At 28.9% G+C, this 24960-nt stretch overlaps 2 protein-coding genes across 8 annotated transcripts in view; one reads left to right on the top strand and one right to left on the bottom strand.

The window, feature by feature from the left end:
- The window catches only part of LOC100881689 (BTB/POZ domain-containing protein 7), a 52330-nt gene that overhangs the window by 12186 nt on the left and 15184 nt on the right, over nt 1-24960 (bottom strand). The gene's annotated exons all lie outside the window — the stretch shown is intronic.
- Nucleotides 890-24960, top strand: part of LOC100881796 (uncharacterized) — a 30915-nt gene continuing 6844 nt past the window's right edge. The window contains exon 1 of one of the 3 annotated variants that reach the window (XM_012292769.2): nt 890-1038. The gene's annotated coding sequence lies outside the window, so the exon portion shown is untranslated. Of the gene's footprint in view, nt 1039-8586; nt 8608-12683; nt 12849-24960 lie in introns of those variants that run through there. The other 2 variants (XM_076540571.1, XM_012292768.2) reach the window with 2 other exon arrangements.

Here is a 24960-nt window from a genome sequence, read left to right as displayed (position 1 = left end):
AAACGCTGCCAAAATCATTAAGTATTTCGTTGCCAGATTACGTACAAATTTTGGTTTTTATAAATATTTTATGGTCAATAACTTTTTAATGAACAATGAGACAGTTACAGAAAAAAGTTACTCAGGAACATGTTCTTAATAATATATGCCAATGACAAGATCATTGGGGCATTTTATATTTGCCATACATAGTGCGAGACTCCTAAGACTGAACTTGCATTTGTTCGTTTGTATATACGCCACAGGATGCAATTTTGAGTTTTTTGACTTGAAATTTTGAGAGAAGTCTCGTGAGATATCCTAAATGATTTTGGCGGTGGTCTGACGATAGGAACTCGTCGTTACCAACGTCAATCGTCTACTCGATAAACAACCGTGTTTTGCTATCCTTTCCGATAATTTTTGACATACACAATCGACTGGAAGCATGTTGAAAGCTCTATAACTCATCGTTGACGACAATGCTTGGCCGTTGACGTCGGACATCGTGAAATCAACAGTAATCATGTATGGTATCGTTTCCGATAGTTTCAAACACGAATAACCGTTTGGAACAACTTTGAAATCTCTACATTTCATTCTTGTTCTACCTACATGTTTACAACAGGTACTCTAAATTTGAAATACACATTCGAATTCGTGAGACACCTGGTCTAACCCACTAGTACATTGCACAATCGGGATTATAACGTGTCATACAACACATATAGCGTAACATAACAGCATGTGTCTAACACACGAACGACGCGGTGTCAGGCAACGTGTGAAGGGGCTTATCCGGAGCTTTGCGTTAACATAATCGGAAGATTCGATTGTAGTGGATCTACCGGTAAATCGCTTCCTCTAACGCATATTATTTGACTGCTGGTTAAAAGATGGGGATACTATGAATGAGCGACGAAAAGAGGGAGAAATAGGGGTCAAAGTCAAACGGTAACGAAGCTCGGCTCAGTTGTCATTTCTTCGCTGTGCCAGCTGCATTCGTCGTCGATCGACTGCTGTGCTGTCTGCGATTAATCGAACTCTACGCAGCAACAGGTATCGATAGTGATTCTAACGTCTTAACGTTTCAACTCCAATTACGGTTTCCACGATCGCGTAAATCGGGTCATTTTTCGTGTTATATTTCACTGGTTTTTGACCACCTTTTTGGGATTTGCAAATTTAAATCCTACACTCTTTTTGCCTAATTAAATTGATGGAAAGTTTCAAATATCGCCAGTAATTTGAAACAAATCAACAAATAGTAATAATGAATTTTAACCAATGCTGTAGTGGCTAATTTCTACAATTCACAAGCTGACCAAAGTCTATTCTTGAATTCACTGACGTGTATTCTGTCACAAAAATAAATTTTATTTTGTGGTATATGGCTTGTATCTTGTATGTCATACGTTTCAATGTTTTCATATTTTATATGTGATATGTTTCATATATTTTATATGCTTTGATTTATATTAGACACGTGATGTGTTTGTGTTAGAATAAAATGAAGCCTGTACATTGCAATGTGTATTCTGAAACAGTTAAGCTGTACGCACGAAATGCCAGCATGGACAGCCATTCAAGATTGAAGTTTTAGTCTCGAAGAAGGAAACTTTCGAGGAAAAATTTGAAGCAAATTTTGAAAGAAAAATTTGAAATAAAATTTGAACTAAAATTTGAAGGAAAAATTTGAAGCAAAATTTGAATTAAAAATTTAAAGAAAATTTGAAGGAAAAATTTGAAGCAAAATTTGAATAAAAAATTTGAACTAAAATTTGAAGGAAAAATTTGGAAGCGAAATTTGAAGGAAAATTTGTTACATTATTTGTTGAATTACCCTCTTTCAGATAGAGTAGGCCATCTTTCAAATATAAATTCACTATTTTTCGAATGTAAGTACACTGTTTCCAAAATGAATTCACTCTTTCTAAAATAAATCCACAATCCTCCAAACTGAAATACACTGTCTCTACACTCTTCCAAATCGAATTGGATTTTCCATCGTATCTTGAAATGTTCCGCAAAGAATTGCACCGAATGGCCTGAATTTGAATTGAAATAGTTGACGAAGTTTATAGACCCTGAAATAAATGCGATCACAGCGTGATTCGCATTAGCCAGTTGTGTGACCGGGATTGAGTAATTGCGAAATTGACTGGCAACAGGAATAGGTAGCCAATCGATTGGAAAACTACCGGGCAATAGTGCTGAAAAGCATTTTCAAAGCAAGCGCAGCTTCCTGTCGACAAAAGCGACATCTCGATAGAATCTTTCAGATCTTGCGGCACCTGTTGTTTAACATGTAAATGTTAATTCAACGAAGTTGTAATGCGTTACTGTTTACCGAGATACGACTTAAGGCGATAAAGAGATTATCTATTGTTAGATTACGATTTAACGATAAGATCGCGATGGAAATAATTGTCTGATGTTGGAAGAGCAATTTAGCTGCGCGAAGAGTGGGTTTATGAAACGAAAAGCGAAGTTGAAGGTGTTAAAGAAATTATATTTAAGTTTCATGATTTTTTACTTTAATGTTAGACAATTTTTTAATAAACCTCGATGCTATCATTGGTAGTTAGATTTTTAATAAACCTTGATGCTATTATTGTGAGTTAGATTTTTAACAATTTTTTCTTTTTTACTATTTGATAGATATTTAACAGATCTTGATGCTGTTAATGCTACTTAGATTTTTAATAATTTTTTCCTTTTTACTATTTGATAGATATTTAACAGGTCTTAATATTATTATTGCTAGTGACATTCTTAATAACTTTTTCTTTTTTTATTCTTCGACAAATTTTTAGTAATTCGTGATACTATTATTAGTAATGAGATTTTGAATCATTTTTGTTATTATTGTTATACAGATATTTAATTATTTTTGGTATTATTATTACTGCATACATTTTTAATTACGCTCGTTATTATTATTACATAAATTCTAATCATTTCTATTATTAATACTGTAATACAAATTTTTAATCATTTGTCTGGATATTATTGCTACACTCATTTTCAACAAATTTTGTTATTATTATTCTTATTATTATTACAGAGATTTCTCATGATTTCTGGTATTATTATTACTGCACAGTCTTTCAATAATCCTTGTTATTATAATTATTATTACACAAATTTTTTATTATTATTGCTACACAGGTCTTTATTATTTTCCATTTACTATTCTTAATAATGTTTAGAACTATTACTATCATATAGATATTTAATAATTAATTTTAATATTATTATTACAATGGTTTCTAATCAATTTTATTATAATTTTCATTACGTAGATTTTTAATGACTTTTTGACATTAGTATTATATAGATTTTTAATAGTTTATTATTTTATTGTTTTAAAAATCATTTAACCATTTAACCAAAATGTAATTTTCACTCAATATAATAATAAAAAGTATCATAGAACATAATATAATCAATTTAATAATTTAATCATGTTTTGTACCATCATTATTATCAACATTATTAATGACCCTTAGAATAATTATTACACAAATATTTAGAAAACATTCTTACTATTACATAAATTTTGTTATCCTTTTGTTATACAATTCTTCAATTACACAGTTGAAGATTACACAATTCTTCAATAATGTTTTGCATCAATGACAATAAAGTCATTTTGTTAAATAAGAAATTGTTTATGATAAATCCTTACTATAAATTTTTACTTACAATAACTCCTTCGTATATACATTGTATGTTCGCATATAATGAATCCTTGTTATAAGTTTTTGCTTATAATAAATTTTACTCGAACATACAAGCTTGCTTCAATGCATTCTTATAAAAATCTGAGAAACCAAAGAGTACAACGTCCTCATGTTGGTGTTTCACTGCCGAGAGCGAAAAAAAGTGCTGATTCGTAACAGGAAAACGACGAGCCTTATTAGACAGTATAATGCATTTGCAATTTACGTACTATGCCGCAATAAATAACGTATCTACATTGAAATGACTATCGCGAAAAAAAAGTCAAGATTCCAGATAAACACTATGTAAGGGAACATAATTTGGTGTAATTACTTTTTTCCTAAAAGAATGAATATATAGTCGCATATAGACAATATACGAAGGCCAGCCATAGTTCTTTTTTTTCAGTGAAACCGTTTATCTTTGTTTTGACATTTGCAAATTTGGACATTTCTAAATTTAAACTTGATTAAGAACTTGGAAATTTGAACATTTAAAAATCTGAGAGATTTGAGGAATTCGCAAATTTAAAAATTAGGGCATTGAGGTGTTCACAATTGTGAGAATTGGAATATTAGAGAATTTGAAAATATGTAAATTTGAGTTGGATAGTTTGGAAATTTTCACATTTCTTAATTTAGGAATTTCTCAGCATTTCAAATATACGAATTGCAAAATTCCATAGATCTTTACATTTCGTGGCCTTAAAATTCCCTAGATCTTCAAATTTCCGAATTCCTAAGCAAAATTCTCTAGATTTTCAAATTTCCAAATTCTTAAGTTCCTGAATTAGAAAAATCCATGGATTTCCAAATTTATACATTTTCAAAATTCTGAAATGTCCACACTGTAACATTCCCTAGACTTTCTCTTCACAAATTTGAAAATTATATATAGTAATATGTACATTTAATAATTCAGGGAATTTAACAAGTTAAAAACTTAGAGTTTCAAGTTTCCCAATTCTTAAGTACCTGAATTAGAAAAATCCCTAGATTTCCAAATTTATACATTTACAAAACTCCGAAATATTCACATTTCAAAATTTCCTAGACTTTCCCTTCACAAATTAAAAAATTATATATAGTAATATGTAAATTTAATAATCTAGGGAATTTAACAAGTTAGAAACTTAGGAGTTTGCAGTCTAGGTAATTTCACAATGTAGACGTTTAAAAATCTAAGGAATTTCACCGTTCAAATATTTAAGAATTTTTTAATCTTTAAATCTAAGCAACTTTGCAATTAAAAAATTTTAGGAGTGTTCAAATGTAATAGTTTGAAAATCCAGGAAATATAGTAAATTAGAAACGTAGAAAATAACAAGTCGAGAAAATTTCATAATTTAACAATTTGAAAATCTAAAAACTTTCTAAAAATCTAAAAAGGAATTTGGAAAATTGAGAATCTAGAAAATTGCACAATTTAAAAATTAAGGAATGTAGAAAATTTCAGAATTTTTATAATTCAAAATCTAGTGACTCACAATTTAGAATTTAGGAGTATATGAACTTGAAAATTTAGGGAATTTCAACATTTTTAAATTTGAATACATAGAATATTTTATAATAGGGAAGTTTATGAATTCCAGGGAAAAATCTAGAATATTTCACAATTGAAATTTTTAGAATTGTGGAAATTTGAAAGTCAAAGTAACCCTGACATTTAGAAACTTAAAAAACTTGGAAATCTAGGTAATTTCACAATTTAGAAATTTGCAAATTTGTGAATTTAGAAAATTTCACGGTATACAAAGTTAGGTATTTGAGAATTTAAAAATTAATTTGAAAATATAGAAATTTTTGAATTTAGAAAATTTGAGGAACTTTGGTAACTCGGTCATTTAGATGACCGAGCAAATGTGCAAATTTCAGAAATCAAAAAATGTAAGATTCTAAAAATTAGAGAAAATTTACAAATTTAAAAATTGGTGGACTTGGATATTTAATTTCTCACCTTAAAAATGTGGTAATTTAAAAACTATATCTATTCCCTAGATATAGATACTGAAAAATTTAATATTTCAGAACACTAGGAAAAATGAAAATGAAAATTCTGAAAATACAGTAATTCAAAAATCAGGAAACTTAAAAATTTTTTATAATTTCTATATATTTTTAATTTGTAAGTTTTTAATTAAGTAACATTAAACATTGAATCATACCTACTTTAAAACGATCATTTTTCTAATAAAAACTGAAGCAATCATAAATGTAATAGTGGAACGTTCAAATAAACTCTATCACCCTAATCCAATTAAGACTCGGAAAAGTCGAAATCGAGTTTCATTTTCAGCGGATACATCGTTCCAATATCATCTCCATCGATCTCGACGAGCTCGATAGAAACTTGGAATACTACCGTAACCTTTTTTCTTCGAATCTTTTTAAATTTATGATCAAAGTTTCAAGCTTCCAACTGGAGAAAACGAAGTTGTTCGAAATCAACTTGGTTCAAAGGATTTCGCGTTCAATCGACGATCAGCGAATATCTCAGAAATTAACAAGAAAACAAGGTCGAAAATGAAAAAGAATAGATTCAGCGTCGTGCGAATACTGAGCGTGATATCGTTACGCGCCTATATTGCCATAAGTTACATTTGCCACACGTTAGATCACTGAGCGACACATTCGCAGAGATTGCTTTTCAAAACTTCGAATATTCCTAAATTTACAAATTGACACATTTCGAGATGAAAAATTCCTAAATTTTTAAATATCAGAAGTTTTCTTTCAACAGATTTTCATATTTTGAGGATTTTTAAAGCTCTAAATTATAAAATTCTGTAAATTTAAAATTTCACAAATACCAAAATTTATAAATTGCGAAATTCCCTAGACTTCCATATTTCTTAATTACGAAAATTCATATAATTTCAAATTTACGAATTTGAAAAACTCACAAAAAACTAAACGGTGAAATCCCCAAATGTATAAATTTCTACACTACTTAATTTCGAAATTGTAAAATTCCCTACATTCTTAAATTTCGAAATTGTGGCATTTCCTAGATTTTTTAATTGCGAAATTCCCTAGATTTCGAAATTGTGAATTTCCCTAGATTTATAAATTTCGAAATTGAGAAATTCCCTAGACTTATAAATTTCGACGCTGTGAATTTCCCTAGATTTCGAAATTGCGAAATTCCCTAGATTTCGAAATTATGGAATTCCCTAGATTTTAGAATTTCAAAATTGAGAAATTCCCTGGACTTATAAATTTCGATGTTGTTAAACTCCCTAGATTTCTAGATCGTGAAATTTCCTAGATTTCGAAATTGTGGAATTCCCTAGATTTCGAAATTATGAAACTCTACATTTATAAATTTCGACATTTTGAAATTCCCTAAATTTGAAGATTGCGAAATTCCCTAGATTTCGAAATTGTAAAATTCACTAGATTTCAAAATTGTGAATTTTCCTAGATTTATAAATTTCGAAATTGTGGAATTCCCTAGATTTAGAAATTATAAAATGCCCTAGATTTCTAAATTCCGGAATTTCCTATATTTCTAAATTGTAGAATTCCCCAGATTGCTACATTGTGAAATTCTTTAGATTACCAAATTTCAAAATCGTGAAATTCTTTAGATTGCTAAACTATGGAATTTCCTAAATTTCTAAATTACAGAATTCCCTGGATGTCTAAATTTTGGAATTTCATGGATTTCTCAGTTTCCCAATTGTGAAATTTCTTAGCGCTTTAAACGTAAAATTTGTGAAAGTCCTTAGATACAATTGTTCGCCGTGAAATTCCTTAAATTTTGAACTTTCCAACTTCCTGAATTTCGAAATCATACAATTCTCTAAATCTGCAAATTTCTTCAGTTCTAAATTTAGAAATTCTTTAAATCTTTGTATTTCATATCCTTAAAATTTTATAGTTTTTCACATTTCCAAATGCCTAATTATCAAATTCCGGAAATCTTTAATTCTCATATTTTGCATATTTTCTAATTTTCAAATTTACCAACTTCTATATCCTTAAACTTCCACATTATTAAATTTCTGAATTTTCAAATTCGTAAACTTTTTTACCTTGCATTTGTCAGACGTTACACCGTCGTGCATTATGTAAACATATCTTACATTTATAAATTTTGAGAAGTTTCTACATTTCTAAACGTTCAAGCATCCAAATTCACAAACTAATAATTCTCCACGTTCCAGATTTCGTTACTAACACTAGAACTACCGGCATTAAATGATTGTGTATCAAAGAATGAGAAATAAAATGAAAGGGGAAGTAAATAATTACTAAAGCCGCAAGCAACATATAGAACTAGTTTTTACCTCAACAAAATATGACAGACATTTCCATAAAATCACGACAATAAAATTTTGTAATATAAAATGAGAAATCTAAAACCTGTCATTTTGACTGGTTGGTAGTTCTAGTGCTAATGAACGAACTTGTTCGAAATGAACTCCGTCCAAAGTACACTTCGCGTTCGATCGACGATTAGAAAACATCGAAGAAATGAACGAGAAAAGGGGAATGAAAATAAAAAGGAACTTATACCGCGTCATGGACTCGTAAGTTCCCGACACTTTCTCTCAAATGTTCGTCGTAACAGGCGAATTGCATAGGAAAGGAAGTCAGTGAGTCACTTTTTTCTACGTTTGAGCAACGGGTTGCAAAGAAACTTGGTTTTTATCTATTATTCTCTTAAACTGTCATTTCGTCACGAACATTTGTGAGCTATTGTAAACTCGACGCGAATTGTGTGCCACAGTGAAAATATCCGTGTGTGGTACGACACGCTCGTAATTGCAATTACGCTGAACAGAATAGTTTTAATTTTCAATTTAACTCGGTAACTTTTCCAGTGGCCATCGGTGACTTTGAGTGTAACGTAATTGGTTAATTATTGTTATTCGACGTGGCTGAAATTGGTTATGAGGTATGTGCACCTTTATGATTCAGATTTATTTTTGAAAAGAGTGCTCTTTAGAGTACTCGATTATCTAGACTTATTTTTGAAAAGAATACTTTATCTTGAGTGTATTATATTACATTTATTTCCTGATTTACTGATACTATAATTTAGATAAAACATCTGTACATGGTTTTTAAAATAACAGATTTAGGAGAAAACTTGGTACAAATGAATATTTTAATGATATCAATGCAAGGATAGATTTTTTATATCTTCGATGTTTGATTACGAAATTTTTTGGTAGAAGACTTTGACGATAATTTCGATTTACACTATTTTTAAAGTAATAATTAAAAAAAACAATAAAAGAAAACATTTTGATAATATCAATATAAAAATAGAATTTGTATATTTTTAATGAGTTTAATAAAAAATTGTTGACATTGTTCTGATTAAAATGAGACCAAATACGATTTAAACCGAACTATATAATTTACTGATTTAACTGACAATTTTTATTTATACGATTTTCCGAGGAATTTATTTTTGGTGCAAATTGGGTAACAGATATATTTATAAAATTTGTAAATGTCTAAATATCCAGAATTTTAAATTCTGTTTCGAAATACTAAAAAGAACTTCTACATTTCTAAATTGCTTAAGCTCAGAAAATTCTTATGTTCCCCTATTTCTAGACTTAAAAATTTCACGATTTTTAAATACTTATAACTCCGGATTCTGATGTTGCTGAAATTCTAGAGCTTTAAATCCCTAAATTCCAAAATTCCAAAATTCTAAAAATCCCTGTATTACTATATTCCAAGACTCTTAAGTTTCAAGACTTCCAAATACGTTTATCTGAAAAATTTCCAAGTACCTAAATTTCAAAACGTCCAAATCTTTTAATTTCTAAACCATACAAATTCTTATATTCCCATATTTGTAGATCCCCAAGTCTCGAGATTTTAAAATATCTATATCCTCTAATGTGTATGTTCCCAGACTTCCAAGTCTTCAAATCCCCAAATTTCTAAATTTTTAAATTTCTAAGTTTCCAAGTTTCCAAGTTTCCAAATTTCCAAATTTCCAAATTTCTAAATTTCTAAATTTCTAAATTTCTAAATTTCTAAATTTCTAAATTTCTAAATTTCTAAATTTCTAAATTTCTAAATTTCTAAATTTCTAAATTTCTAAATTTCTAAATTTCTAAATTTCTAAATTTCTAAATTCCTAAATTCCTAAATTTCCCAATTTCTAAATTTCCAAATTTCTAAATTTCTAAATTTCTAAATTTCTAAATTCCTAAATTCCTAAATTCGCAAATTCCTAAATCTCAAATATCTCAATATACTAATACCACTATCCCTAAATTTCTATGTCCCCAAATTCCTAAATCTCTAAATCCCTAAACTTCAAAAATTCATATACCTCCACATCTCCATATCCTAAAATCCCTATATTTCCGCATCTTCAAATCCCAAAATCCCAAGATTTCCAAATATCTATATCGACAAGTTCGTCCCAAATTCATAGAATCATAGAAAAAAAGATCATACCAAAACAAACAATAATGTCGATGTCATTTCTTAACGTATCGTTAATTGAGTGATTCACCTTATTAATCATCGAATGACCTTTTTAAGTAACAGCAAGTTGAATCAACAAACTAGAGATCCTACATGACTGATTGCAACCTATAGTCTCTCTGTGTTTATACATAAACACTGTTTCACAAATATAACAATTGTTTTACAAATAAAAACGTGCGAAGATTTTGCACGCTAAAATTACCAAAATCGATGAAACAATCGTTTCACACGTTTCATACACAGAAATTGCACAGTTTGTTACGTGTTATTATTATCGTCATTTGTTACATGTTAGTGTTTGTTAACAATAAAAATACCAACGTATAATGCACACATAATATGAAATTAAAAATAAGTAAGCAAACGATAAAACAAAATTTAATGTATACACCAATTCTTTATTTTAATACAAGTCAACAGAGATTTGGAGAAAGGTACATCGACAAATTTTGTAATTTAGAATAAGAAATACAAATTTGATCCATAACTGCTATTTTATTGTTAGGTGTTCTTGAAATCAAGATAAAGAATCAATTTGTAGTCAAGTATTGACTTATATTTCTTCTTTTATATTTAATGCAAAACTACAAGTTCATCCGAAAGTATAAATAATAAAAACGATAAAAAACAATAAAAATCTATATTTATAAAAGAATAAGTTTTAAATTAAATAAAATCTGAAAATGCTCATATGTTATATTAATTAAATAATCATGGCATGTCCAAATCATTAATTATTACTGTCCCAAATAGTAAATATGTATGAATTTAATTATTTTCATCATTTAACAAAAAAATTAAAATAGTATTATTTTATGGAATGAAAATATTTTGTTTGTAATAAATTCATTACATCAATTACAAATATTATTCTCCTAAATTAATTCTGGCACACGAAACTTTTAATTGGCAATTTGTAATGAAATGTCTGTTTTAAAGACTTTTACTACTACGCAAACGCCTTTTTATTTGTAATCCTCTTTCTTTTTCTATTCCTCCGTCATTCTGAAGAATTAACATGACTTTATTTTACTATTTTATTATTATTACTTGTGAAACTACGTGAATATGAAAATACTTTATAAAATTGACTTTGAAAATAATTAAGAGTATATTATAAAATTTTAGGTTATGTTCGGATTATGACGAATTTAAGAATAAACAGGATTTAGTACAATTATTATCATCGAAAATGTATGTAGAATGCAAAACATACGTTAATACAACAAATATTAACATTGTAATAAAATCAATAGAGTTGATTCGTTGAATAATTCGTTCTGACGTGAAATTGCATCTGTGTCAATGACGTTTAATGACTGGTCAGTGTCACGTTATCACGTACCAGTGGAGAAACACAATACTTAATTTCAATATCCAAACAAAATTAATCTGAATTCTCTATTATTTATTTAGTTTAAAACAACTTTACTATTTAACAAATTATATAACATTAATTCGACCTTAACAAACTGTCGCGTTTGAGTCATGAAACAAATTTAAAAACATTGAACGTTTGCATATTGCACAATAATATTTTTCCGTGTTATACGTAATGAATTATAGAAACGTACAATCATATCTGTGTGAAGTCGATACATTTTGCTACCACATTTTAATTAGTTTAAACGTTCAAAATAAGCGAAAATATTATTAAAAAAATTCACTCGATTGTTAATTACAGGGACTCGCTTCAGCAATAGGACATTTACCTTAATACTTACGACTGATTTTATGAGAGTTTAGCAATAAGAAAAGGAATCAAAATATTCAATCAAGTAACCAATTGTATTAAATATTTAACTGTGAACACATTTAACGTGTATAATACGAAAATATATAATAATTGGTGCACTTTCTTATCAGAGCTTTTGCATTTACAAGAACGCTGATAGCGGTATTACGCAGCAACAATTCTCGATATAGAAGTTTGAAAATTTGTGAATTCAGTAGTTTGGTAACTCACAAAGGAAAGATCGTTTTCAAACTTGCCTAAATTTCGGAAATTTAGAATGTTGAAAAATAATCTGGAAATTCACTAATATCGTTAAGTTAACTTGAAAACAAGAATTCACCAACTTCAAGATTTCATAGCCTGAAAATATGCAAATCATTTGTAAGTTTAAATAATCGAAAAGTACGAGATCATATTGTACATTAAAAATTTGAAAATCTAACAATCCTTCAACTTGAAGTAACCTTGTTTGGGTCACAAAGCGAGTAAAAAAATTAAACCTTGTAGTACAAAATAATATTTTTGCGTGAAATATTAAATTCTGCGTGAACTCATTTTAACTGAAAATAAGCAGAAGTGTTATCAACTAAATTCACTGGACTAACAATAGAGCTCGTTCGAATACCAGGACACATTACCAAATTTTCGTTTTTTGCACCACCGATAGAAACGAATTACGCGCGATTAGAGTTTCCGGCCTGTGTGCGACAGTTATCGCATTACGTTAGATTTCTTGATGTGCCTCGCAAACTATAAATAGAGTCCGCCTCTAGCAGCCTTAGAGTGCCGTCCAAACGACGGCTTGTTTAACAGTGTTTTTGCAACGCTTCTGGTGACTGCATTTCGCTCCTCGATCACTGTGGAATCGTGCAAAGAATCCAGGACACGAGAATCCTGAAGAGGATCCTGAACAGGGATTTAACGCAAATTCGAATTTCAAGGTACACACATTTCAGACGGCTCGAATTTTCTTTAACCCGGCCTATATCACGCGTTTAATTCGATTATAAAAGTAGACCAGATAAATAAACAAACGAAAAAAAAATAGAACATTAATCCTTTATTAAGATAAAAATTGTGAGGTTACATTATTCTTATGTGTATTGATGGTCTGTTATTTGGAGAACCTAACCTCCTTCGATCACTAGCATTTGACATTGTAAGAATTCATGTACATTAATCATTTAGGAAGGTTTGTTGGCACTCTAAAGCTTCCAGGTTGAAAAATTTGATGAATTTTTTTGAAATTATTATTTTTCCATTATTAATTGCCACTGTTCACACTGTTCGTGCATCACGTGTATAAGATTACAGATTTAGATGAAAAATATTTATTTCAACTTATATTAAACCGAATGGTGTGTGTGAGTCAGCTTTCGAGTGCAAAGGTTTAATACTGAACTTACCGGCGTGCTCACTTAATTTGCAATTAAAAGTGAAGATGAAAGATAAATTAAACATCAGTAATATACGCACTAATTCTTCGCGTCGATAGAAATCATGACAGATTTCAAGAAAGCCTTTCAAGTCTTGTAATTTGAAAGAAGAAACTTGTGAATCGGTCATTTTCACTGGTTTGGTAGATTCAGTGTAATGGCTGATTGTTAGAACTAATTCCTGTGGTGTGGAACTTGGAAAATTCCTAAATTTCCATGTTCTATTTATTTGTTAACTAATGTTCATATATATTCCGAAACTGAAGGTGCTGTAATAGATACAGTGGGCTCTCGTTATATTGCCGTCTTTGTACCGACTAGAATGTGTACTAGTAACGTATTGGAATGCGACAGCAAATTCTAAGCTGAATATTTAGCGTAATATCGTCACACGTTATATTGCCGTAATTTGCATTTGTCAGGTATTACATACGTTAGATTGATACAGTTTACATTTAGGAATTTTTACAAGTTCCGAGATAGACAAATTTTCGAATTCACAAACTCAGATTGATGAACTTTTGTAATTCTCAAATTTTCGAGTTAGCATGTTTCCAAATTTTGAAGCATTCAGATTTATAAAACCACAAATTAAAAAATTTCTCAAATTTCAAAATTATAAAGTTCTCAAGTTCTAAAATTTTAATATTCCCAAACTTCCAAATTCCAAAATTCTAAAATGTCGAGTTCCAAAATTAAAAAATTTTCGAATACCAAAATTCTTAAGTTCCACAATTTCAAGTTCCAAAACTCCAAAAGTCCAAAATTGTCAAGTTCCAAAATTTCAAAATTCCAAAATCCTCAAATTCTAAATTTCTCAAATTCCAAACTCTCAAATTCCAAATTTGTCAAAATCCAAGATTCTCAAATTCCAAATTTGTCAAAATCCAAAATTCTCAAATTCCAAAACCCTCAAATCCCAAGTTCCAAAATTTCAAAATTCTCACTTCTAAATTTCCAAATTTTTTAAATTTTTATCTCCCAAATTAATAAACTTCCTAGTCCGTTAATAAGACCTTCAAACGATAAATGGAAACTTGAATATGAATTCCACAAATTTCAAAATTCTTAAATTTGCAAAAAGTTTAGCAATTCTAAACTCTTCTTGATTTTTTCAAGTGAAAAACTTGCCCAAGTGACAACCTATAATTTGAGGACAGTGATAAAAAAGTTTCTACTATAATAACAGTGTTATTTTCTCATTTTGTAATTAATTAATTTCTGTAATTGCTGAACTGACATCTGTTAGAGTCCGACAGTAATTAACTATATAATTGATAGGTGTCGAAATATTAATCTTACTCTGGAATTAAATAAATAATTGCCTGGAACGATTGTTTTAATTAATAAGGAAAGTGTATAGCCTTCAAAATACAGGTTCGGGGCAAATGTAACATAGTAATCTTTAATTACTCGTATCTTTACAAGTGTATAACGTTGATGTCACAAATTTATTACTTGAAATGAAGTTAATTTAAATGTTAGTTTTAAGTGTTATACTATAATAGTACTGTCGATTAGTAATATAAATTTGAATTAATTTCAGTAATCTAGTGATAATCCTTGCGTGATTATAAAGTTATAATGAAGTATTTAGAGATACTGGTAATCGAATGACGAAGCAGTATACGTTTTCTTTATCGGAATAAAAACCTTGCAAAATGTTAATGTAAAATTTCTATTCATAGATATTACTATCTTTCGAAAACATGAAGTTCTAATGATTCAAGAAAATAAAGGTACCAGAAGGAATTAAATATTAAAATATTCCAAATTACGAAATTTTTGAAGAACTGAAATTCAAAAATTCGAAAAATTTCAAGCAACAAATTCCAAAATTCAAAGGTGTAAAAGTTGCAGAGATCCAAAATCTTGAAATCAATAAAATTTTTAATTCTAAAATTTAAAAGTTCCTAAAGCAAAAAGTTTTAAACTTAAAAAATACTGAATATTAAAATTCAAAAGTTTCAAAGCGTCAAATCTTGAAGATTCTAAAATATTTGAATCCCAATATTCCAAAGTGCCAAAGTCCCAAAATTCTGAACTTAAAAAATTGCTTAATAACAAAATTGTAAAATTTTATAATTACAAAGTAGCAGAAACCAAAACTTCTAAAATAGTTCAATTCCAAAATACAAATATTTCAGAGTGTCTAAGTCCCAGAATTCCAAACTTCAAAAATTACTAAATACCAAAATAACAGTATTACAAAATTCTGAAATTTCAAAATTCCCAACTTCCCAAAATTTAAAAGTTTTCAAAATCAAATTCCAAAATTCTCACCTTCAAATATCTTCAAATTCCGAAAATCTCAAATTCCAAAACTCTGAAATTCCAATACTTTCAAATTCCAAAACTCTCAAATTTCAAAACTTCCAAATTCCAAAACTCTGAAATTCCAAAATTCTCAAATTCCAAAACTCTCAAATTCCAAAACTCTCAAATTCCAAAACTCTCAAATACCAAAATTCTCAAATTCCAAAATTCTCAAATTCCAATACTCTCAAATTCCAATAGTTTCAAATTCAAATACTCTCAAATTCCAAAACTCTCAAATTCCAAATTTCTCAAATTCCGAAACTCTCAAATTCCAAAACTCTCAAATTCCAATACTTTCAAATTCCAATACTCTCAAATTTCAAAACTTCCAAATTCCAAAACTCTGAAATTCCAAAATTCTCAAATCCCAAAACTCTCAAATTCCAAAACTCTCAAATTCCAAAATTCTCAAATTCCAATACTCTCAAATTCCAATAGTTTCAAATTCAAATACTCTCAAATTCCAAATTTCTCAAATTCCGAAACTCTCAAATTCCAAAACTCTCAAATTCCAAAACTCTCAAATTCCAATACTTTCAAATTCTAATACTCTTAAATTTCAAAACTTCCAAATTCCAAAACTCTGTAATTCCAAAATTCTGAAATTCCAAAACTCTCAAATTCCAAAATTTTCAAATTCCAAAACTCAAATTCCAAAACTTTCAAATTCCAAAATTCTCAAATTCCAAAATTTTCAAATTCCAATACTTCAAATTCAAATACTTCAAATTCAAATACACTCAAATTCCAAATTTCTCAAATTTCAAAACTCAAATTCCAAAATTTTCAATTTCAAATATCCTCAAATTCCGAAATTCTCAAATTCAAATATCCTCCGATATAAAAATTCTCAAAATCCCAAAATCCAAGAACCCGATGTCCCGAAATTCCCAAATTCCCAAAGCTCAGAACTGAAAACATGAAAAATAAAAATATTAAATTGCCAACGTCCTAAAGCTCCAGAACTCTACTCCCCAAAATCCCAAACTGAAAAAATTCTGAAATCCCAAAATCGCATTTCCTGAATCAATCTTGCATGAACGCAGTCCGCTGAATCTAATCGAAAACAATTAACAGTAAGATAATAATCATCGAATCTAGATTTCTCCTTTATTTTCCCTTCGACCGACTTCCTCGTATATCAAACAATAGGTTATCTCGATCGAAGACAAATTGATCATTGCACGTGACAAACGTGTAATTGAAATGCCAATTGGCAAATAAATATTTATGAAGGAAATGCAATTAAATCAATATCAAGCAATGATATCTGATTTCTGTGAACAGAAACGATTATAAACTGTCATAAACAATGAGATAAAAGTCAAGGCTGAAAATCCATGTATCTGATAATTTTCCGTCTTTTAAACAATTGTTTACATTTTTTTAACCGTTCTAACAAACTTTTTAAATTTCTTTTAACCAATTAACTGTGACGATCTTTTTGCAAAGCGCGCACCAGTATGTGTCGCGATAACCAAGCAATGACAAGTTAGCTCTCAAGAATTTATGAATCCATCTCAAATCATTTACACTTTTTGTTTGTTTATTTCATTTCGTGTTTACCTCTAAACATTTTAAACATATTAAAATTTACGAATATAATTTAGTTTTCGCCAAAATTACAATTTAAATATCAAAATTGTAACGAAATTTTACGCATGACGGATATAGTCGTCATGACACAAAATTCTGCCACATCTCCATGACGGATATAGTCGTCAAACACAATTGATAAATAATTCATTAAAATTTTCTTCTTTTAAACAGTCGTCTGACTGCGAATCGCGTTACAAAAGATATATGCAAAGGATGATGATATCAATGAATTTATACTCGTCATACAATTTTTGCTCTATCACGTTCGTCTTGACTCGTCATCGAGATTAAAGATTCTATCTGAAACTGTTTCCTGGCATTATAAACTATTTTCTGATTTATGTTCGATCCGTATCTGACAGGTTGCGTCAAAATTTCATGCATCCTCTTACGAAACGAGATTTTCAATACTTTTCTTCTACAGCTTTTTACAGTTTTTATTAAGAGGACTGTAATCGATATTTTGAATGCAGTAATTTAATTTAATTGTGTTTTGTATCAATAACCTATTTTTCTGTGTTATTTTATTATATTGTATATTATATACAAATTTTCCTATATTGCTTGCTATAGTAGTATTTCTATACCTTCTTTGCTATATTAACATTTTTCTATATTGCATGTTATATAAATATTTTTCTATATTGTTTGCGATATTACTGTTTTCCTATACTGCGTGTCATGCTAATATTCTTCTATATTTGTTTATTGTAGTAATATGTTTCTATATTGCTTGAAATTTTAATATTTTTATACATTATTTGCAACATTAACATATCACTGTAATATTTGCTACATCAATATTTTCCTACATTTGTCTGTTTATGTAGTAATATTTTGCTTGCTATATTAACATTCTTTCTGCAGCATATTGTTCTAATGATTTTCTATATTGCTTACTATATTAACGTTTTTCTATATTACATACTACATTAATATATTTCAATGTACCTTCCCATATTAATAATTTTTTACATTGCTCCCTCAATTAATATTATATAAAACCGTTAACAAGATCATACATCACACTCTATAATTAATTAAATTAACTAAAATTCAATTCTAAGAAATGAAAATTACAAACCTTCCAACAAATTCAAATTCTTTTTTAAACTAAAGAATTTTTAGAATTAAAGATTATATAAATTATCGAAGAATTCACTTACAATGAATACTTCTTTAAATAAAAAAATTGATAGACAGAAGTGTTCTGTGTTATGAACTGTAACGAAGAGGCATATACATTCAGAATGAAAAATAATATAATAGTAAGCTGAAATTGTATTTTTTTGGTTAGAATGTTGTAACGCCATACGAGCGTTTATTTTTTAAGTGGAGCAATTTAAAAAAAATGAAGACAAAATTTAGTACGATATTTTGATCTGTAACTTATAGCGAAAATAATTGAATTCCCTAATAATTGGGTGATGTCTGGGTCATTAACAGTATTGGAAAGATTATTTTAAAAATGATGTAAATTCTCAGGTTGAAATTATTGTTACTATAGAATAATAATATGAATAATGTGTTACTATAGAATAATATGTTAGCCACATATATTATGGTACTTAACTCTATTAAATAATTTAATTTTAATAATGAGGACAGTACTGTAAAAAACTACAAACTGTATAATATTAATAACTGTATAATATAACCTCGATATAAAAGAGGATCTGTAGGTCTGTCTAAGTATCAGTGCTTCTTTATCAGCTTGCAAATTCTAGTTCAATCTCTAATAAATACTCGACAAAGTCGTCACAGTTCTTGCTCTCATATCGGTGTACTCCCTTAACAATTTCATCGTTATTCAAAAATCAATTACCAATCATAGTTCATTTTATTAAAAAAAATATGTCTCAGGTTTTAACGAAAATAACCGTAATCTGAAAGTAAAGTTGGTACGCAATAATAAAAAAATAAAAATACTCCGGATAATAACATCGTCCAATAAAATCCTCATTTCCAAGGAATTTTATTATTTTTACGGTTATAGAAATAAGACCCATGAGAATTGATAATAAAGAAAAAACTTGAGGGCAGAATCTGAATACTAAGTAAAATGATGCAAAGAAACTAAGAAAAACAATAATGAACAACTGAAATATTACCCGTTTAATTAATGACACTAATAATTCACTGATTTTTAAAGTAAGGCAATTTAAGTTATAATGCAACATTTGTTTCTTTAGTCAGCTCTTTAAACATACATTATCTAACACTACAAAAAAAAATTGTATCATTATTTACTAATATTTCTTGAAATGTAAACCATTAAATATATAGCAATAACAAAAAACTTGCCCTACTTTCAAAGTAAACTGCTCACTTAATAGATCGAGATTTACAACAGCTCCATGTATAATCAAAACTTTCGAAATGGTAATGTTCGTTAGAAGGGAATATAATAGTTCATCAACGATCACAATTATGTCGGTTATGCAAGAAACATTTCACGGTACAATAGAGTCGTCTTCACGTGACGAATAAGCCGACAGAAATCAGAGGTTTCATAGTAATTTATTCGGATGCGCTGAGGTCTCCTCCTACTCGCGTGCAAAAACATCGTTCAAAGAAGCGGCACCACGGAAGTCATTCAAAGAGATAATATCGCCGTCTTAAATAATTTGTCGCGAACAGGTTGCATTTAAAAACAGCACTCGAGTCGGTTGCTGGCTACGGTTTTTAAAATTCGAATACTTGAATGACTCGAACAACTTCCCACATGATTGTGAAATTCGGATATTCGAATGTCAATGAAATTCGGTTTTAAAATTTGAATATTTCGGTGAAATCAAATATTCGAATATTAGCAAAATTTGGTTTTGAAATTTGAGTAATTCAATAAATTCGATAAATTCAATAAATTCAATAAATTCGATCAATTCAATAAATTCAATAAATACGATAAATTTGAATAACACTATTTAATTCGATAAATTCGAATAATTCTATAAATTCGAATAATTCTATAAATTTGAATAATTCTATTTAATTCGATAAATTCGAATAATTCGATATATTCGATAAATTTGAATAATTCTATTGTATTCGATAAATTCTATAAATTTGATAAATTCGAATAATACAATAAATTTGAATAATTCGATAAATTCGAATAACTCCATAGATTCGAATATCTGAATATCAGTGAAATTCGGTTTTAAATTCAAATAATCTGATAAAATCAAATACTCGAATCATTTAAACCTCGCATACAATTTTAAAACGTAAATATTCCAATATTCATCCGATTCTGAAATTCGAATATTCAAAACAGAAAACAAGTAGAAACATTTTTCGTCCAAGCTCATAGTTCGAAGCAGTTTATTTTAAGAAACGAACTACAATTTCCGCAACACGTGAGCTTCAAACACACGTTGGCTTCCGCTTCGGTAAACTGTTTAGTTAAAAGCTTAACCAATATACGCGATAGCGTCGGATTTATTTGCTTGCTTCAGATTACGAACAAATATTGAACTTATTAACATTCTTGCGACTAACGATCCATTTAGTTCGTTTATTAACACTAGAACTCTAAGTTAAGATAACTAGATTTACAATGTCATTTAAAAATTCCTACTTCATATTCTTTTGTTTACATAAAATAATATAATGAAATATAATGAATTATAATGAAAAATATAATGAAATTTTTCTTTTTTATTTATTCAAAATCGAATCATGCTACAGACAAAACTGATATTTGAGCCGTTTATTTTGAAAGTGGCCGAAGTCCATTTATGTTTAAACTGAAATATTTAAGAATTTGCGTTTCAATGAAATTAAAAATAGAATACGACTGTATCACGTTCGTGAAGTGTATGTACACTTCATAATAAGATAGTTGAATAGAGTTGTATAAGAGAGTTGAATTTACAATTCCAATTAAAGTAATTCTTATCTAGAATGAACGTGAGCCACTTTCAAAATTAATAACCAGATTTGTCATGAAATTTGAGACAGCACAATCCGATATAGTTTAAAATGGCTCGAATTGAAAAAATAATATTCAATTTCTTTTATATTTCATTACAATACGTGAAAAACATTTATAAACAGGAAATCTAACTATTAGAGACATCAGACAATTTACTGCTCGTCTACATTTTGTGTATGCGAAGGGGATGTGAAGTCATGATCTTTCGTATATCATATTAATACTGATTATTATATTAACTAAGTTATATAAGGTGAAATGGGGTAAGTGCAGACTGGTTTTTGTAAAGTTGGTATTTAAACGTAAGTATTTTCAGTCTGCTATGTAAATACTTAACGCTGTCGATATCGAACGCTTTGCGCAATTACTACTATTTAATTAATATTAACTAGAACCTTAATTTTCCTGGTTCATTTTGATTTTGATCGGAAATTATTTAAAATGTCAACTACTCTGCACTTTCCCCGAAAATGGGGTAAGAGCGTAACTTGAAGTTAAATACATTGAAACTTTATTTCATGTGCAATGGGGCGAGAACAGAATTATTAACAAATCTGCTATAAAATGTTTTTTACTGCATTATGCAAGTACTCTATATTGAAAACAAGTACTCTTAGCTGAAATATAAAAGGGGATACAGTGAAACAAAACAAGGAAACAAACATACTAAATGGAGAAATTTCGCTCGTATTGTAATAAAAATAGCCTGTATACGCACTTGCCGCGTTTACGAACTTACCCCACTTCACCTTATTGTAATTACCATCATCACTGCGGACATTTGAAAATTCGCAGTTTCTGACATTATCAATATTAAATTGGACTTACCACTTTCAAATTAAATTTTTCAATCAAAATAATTGCGAAAGATCTCCAAAATGATCGTATACCGCAAATATACTCAACCGTCAATTTTTTATGACATATAACATTAAGCGGCACATATTACTACAGTTAACAACAAACAACTGATGGAGTTAAACCACTTTCGAAATAAACAACGCATCTGTTATATTGTGAAGAGCTCCTATAATCTTTTTATGACCCCGTAATAACCAGTTTCCTGTATTGTACAACTTTTCACGCGTACTTAGAATTTTTACTGCGTATCATTCAGTACGATGGTGATAATTATCAGGAAAATTCCGGATCATGATGCTAATGCAAATATAATGCATTCGTTCGAAAATATCAGTCGTTCATTCAGATCTGAAGTAGAATACAAATTAAGTTTCCGTTATGAATTCTGTTAGAAATATTTTATTATGAATTTTATTAGGAATGCTTTATTATGAATTTTACTAGGAAGGTTTATTATCAATTTTGCTACAAACATTTTATTATCAATTTTGTTACAAATGTTTCGTTATGTTTCTTTTTATGAATTTTATTAATGTTTGTCATAAATTAATCTTCGCTCATTATTTATTAACAAAAAATATCTGGTAAAATATTAAGTTAAAATATTAAAACAAATTAATCTAACCCCTAGAATGTTTTATAATGGTACTCATTTTCTGATATTCATTTTTAATTATATTATAAAACCTGTTAAGTCGGATCAAATTATAGTATTCCCCAGGTTACACGACCTGAAATTCAAAATGGTTGAATCTGTTCAATTTGATTAATAAATTCATCCGTTGAATAGCCGCTGGCAGGTGCGTTCCCAAATACTAAACGCTGCCAAAATCATTAAGTTTTTCATTGCCAGATTACATACAAATTTTGGTTTTTATAAATATTATATGGTCAATAACTTTTTAATGAACAATGAGACAGTTACAGGAAAAAATTACTCAGGAACATGTCCTTAATAATATATGCCAAGGACAAAATCATTAGAGCTTTTTATATTTGCCATACATAGTGCGAGACTCCTAAGACTCAACTTGCATTTGTTCGTTTGTATGTACGCCACAGGGTGCAATTTTGAGTTTTTTTACTTGAAATTTTGAGAGCAGTCTCGTGAAACATCCTAAATTTGCTGTATAGATTTTGGCGGTGATCTGACGATAGGAACTCCTCGTCACCAACGTCAATCGTCTACTCGATAAACAACCGTGTTTTGCTATCCTTTTCGATAATTTTTGACATACACAATCGACTGGAAGCATGTTAAAAGCTCTATAACTCATCGTTGACGACAATGTTTGGTCGTTGACGTCGGTCATCGTGAAATCAACAGTAATCATGTATGGTATCCTTTCCGATAGTTTCAAACACGAATAATCGTTTGGAACAACTTTGAAATCTCTACATTTCATTCTTGTTCTACCTACATGTTTACAGCAAGTACTCTATATTTGAAATACACGTTCGAATTCGTGAGGCACTTGGTCTGATCCACTAGTATATTCTATAATCGAGATTATAGCGTGTCATACAACACACATAGTGTAATATAACAGCATCTGTCTAATACACGAACGTTGCAGTGTCAGGCTACGTGTGAAGAGGTTCATCCGAAGCTTTATGTTGACATAATCAGGAGATTCGATTGTAGTGGATTTACCATCTGGTAAATGGATGTTTGTTTTTGATATGCTATCAAACGGTATTACAACTTTCATCTGGCTCAAGGACACATTTGACCATATTCGGCTGTAACCTTCATGTTAAAATCATCGAGAATTTCGATATGCTTGAAATTTTACATGGCATTTCGTTTACAATGGAGAACCTTTACAACTCGGACATAAAATGAATAACTTGTTTCACCTCATGAGACCTCTCTATGACATACGATCGACAGTTGTATGGATAATTAAATGCATCGCACACTATTAAAATCGTCCTCGACGCATTAATTTCTTATCAAGTTTGCATCGATACCTTTCGAACGCGCCGATTAAAAAAAATATCGTATTATTTCCTGTTGGAAATAAGTGCAAATAGCCTGTTACGTTACGAATAACTCATTAGATAATTCCTCGAAAAAATTTTTAATTATTCTTGCATTTATTGTGTACTAAAAAATGATGTTTTGGTACAAAACACAAACATTTTTAATTCTCTGTGCAATAATGAAATGAATAATAATTATTTAGAATAGCTTCACTAAATTATATGAGTAATACAATTTTATTAGAAACAAATTTTTATATAAAATATTGTCATACATAGCGTGTCGATAAATTTAGAGATTTAAAAATTTATATAAATATTTAGAAATACAAATTTCAATATCCAAATCAATTGAAAAAAATAATTTAATTACACATTACCATATCGTTAAACAAATTCAAATAAAGGACGCTCATCTTAGTAAATTTATTAAAAAAAATAAAAACATTAATAAAAATTAATTAAAAGCAAAATAAATAAAAATTATTCGAGAATGTACAATTGCAAATAATCGTATAGGACAACAGAGAGCAACGAATAATAATTATGTTAAAATATCGTATTACTTGATATAAAATTATAATATCGTATCACTCAATATAAAATTATAATAAAGTATCACTCGATAAAAATTGTACTCGTATCAATCAAAAATTGCAATCGTACCAGCTGGCATAAAACTGTATTAAAACATCGTATCGTTCTCTAAAAAATTTTACTAAAATGTCACTAAAAAAAAATCAGATGAAACAAATAAAATTCAACTTTTTTATTTAACAAAATATATAAAATTTCCAAATCATCCCACAAAAAAATGAATGACAATAAAATAGAATAGCCGAAAAATATTACCCGTGTCGCAAATAAAATGCATAATCAGGAAAAACACCATAAGGGGTACAAAAACTTCTT

The sequence above is a fragment of the Megachile rotundata genome, chromosome 15 (assembly GCF_050947335.1).
Source record: "Megachile rotundata isolate GNS110a chromosome 15, iyMegRotu1, whole genome shotgun sequence".
NCBI lineage: Eukaryota > Metazoa > Arthropoda > Insecta > Hymenoptera > Megachilidae > Megachile > Megachile rotundata.
This window is presented reverse-complemented; position numbering and strand designations above follow the sequence as displayed.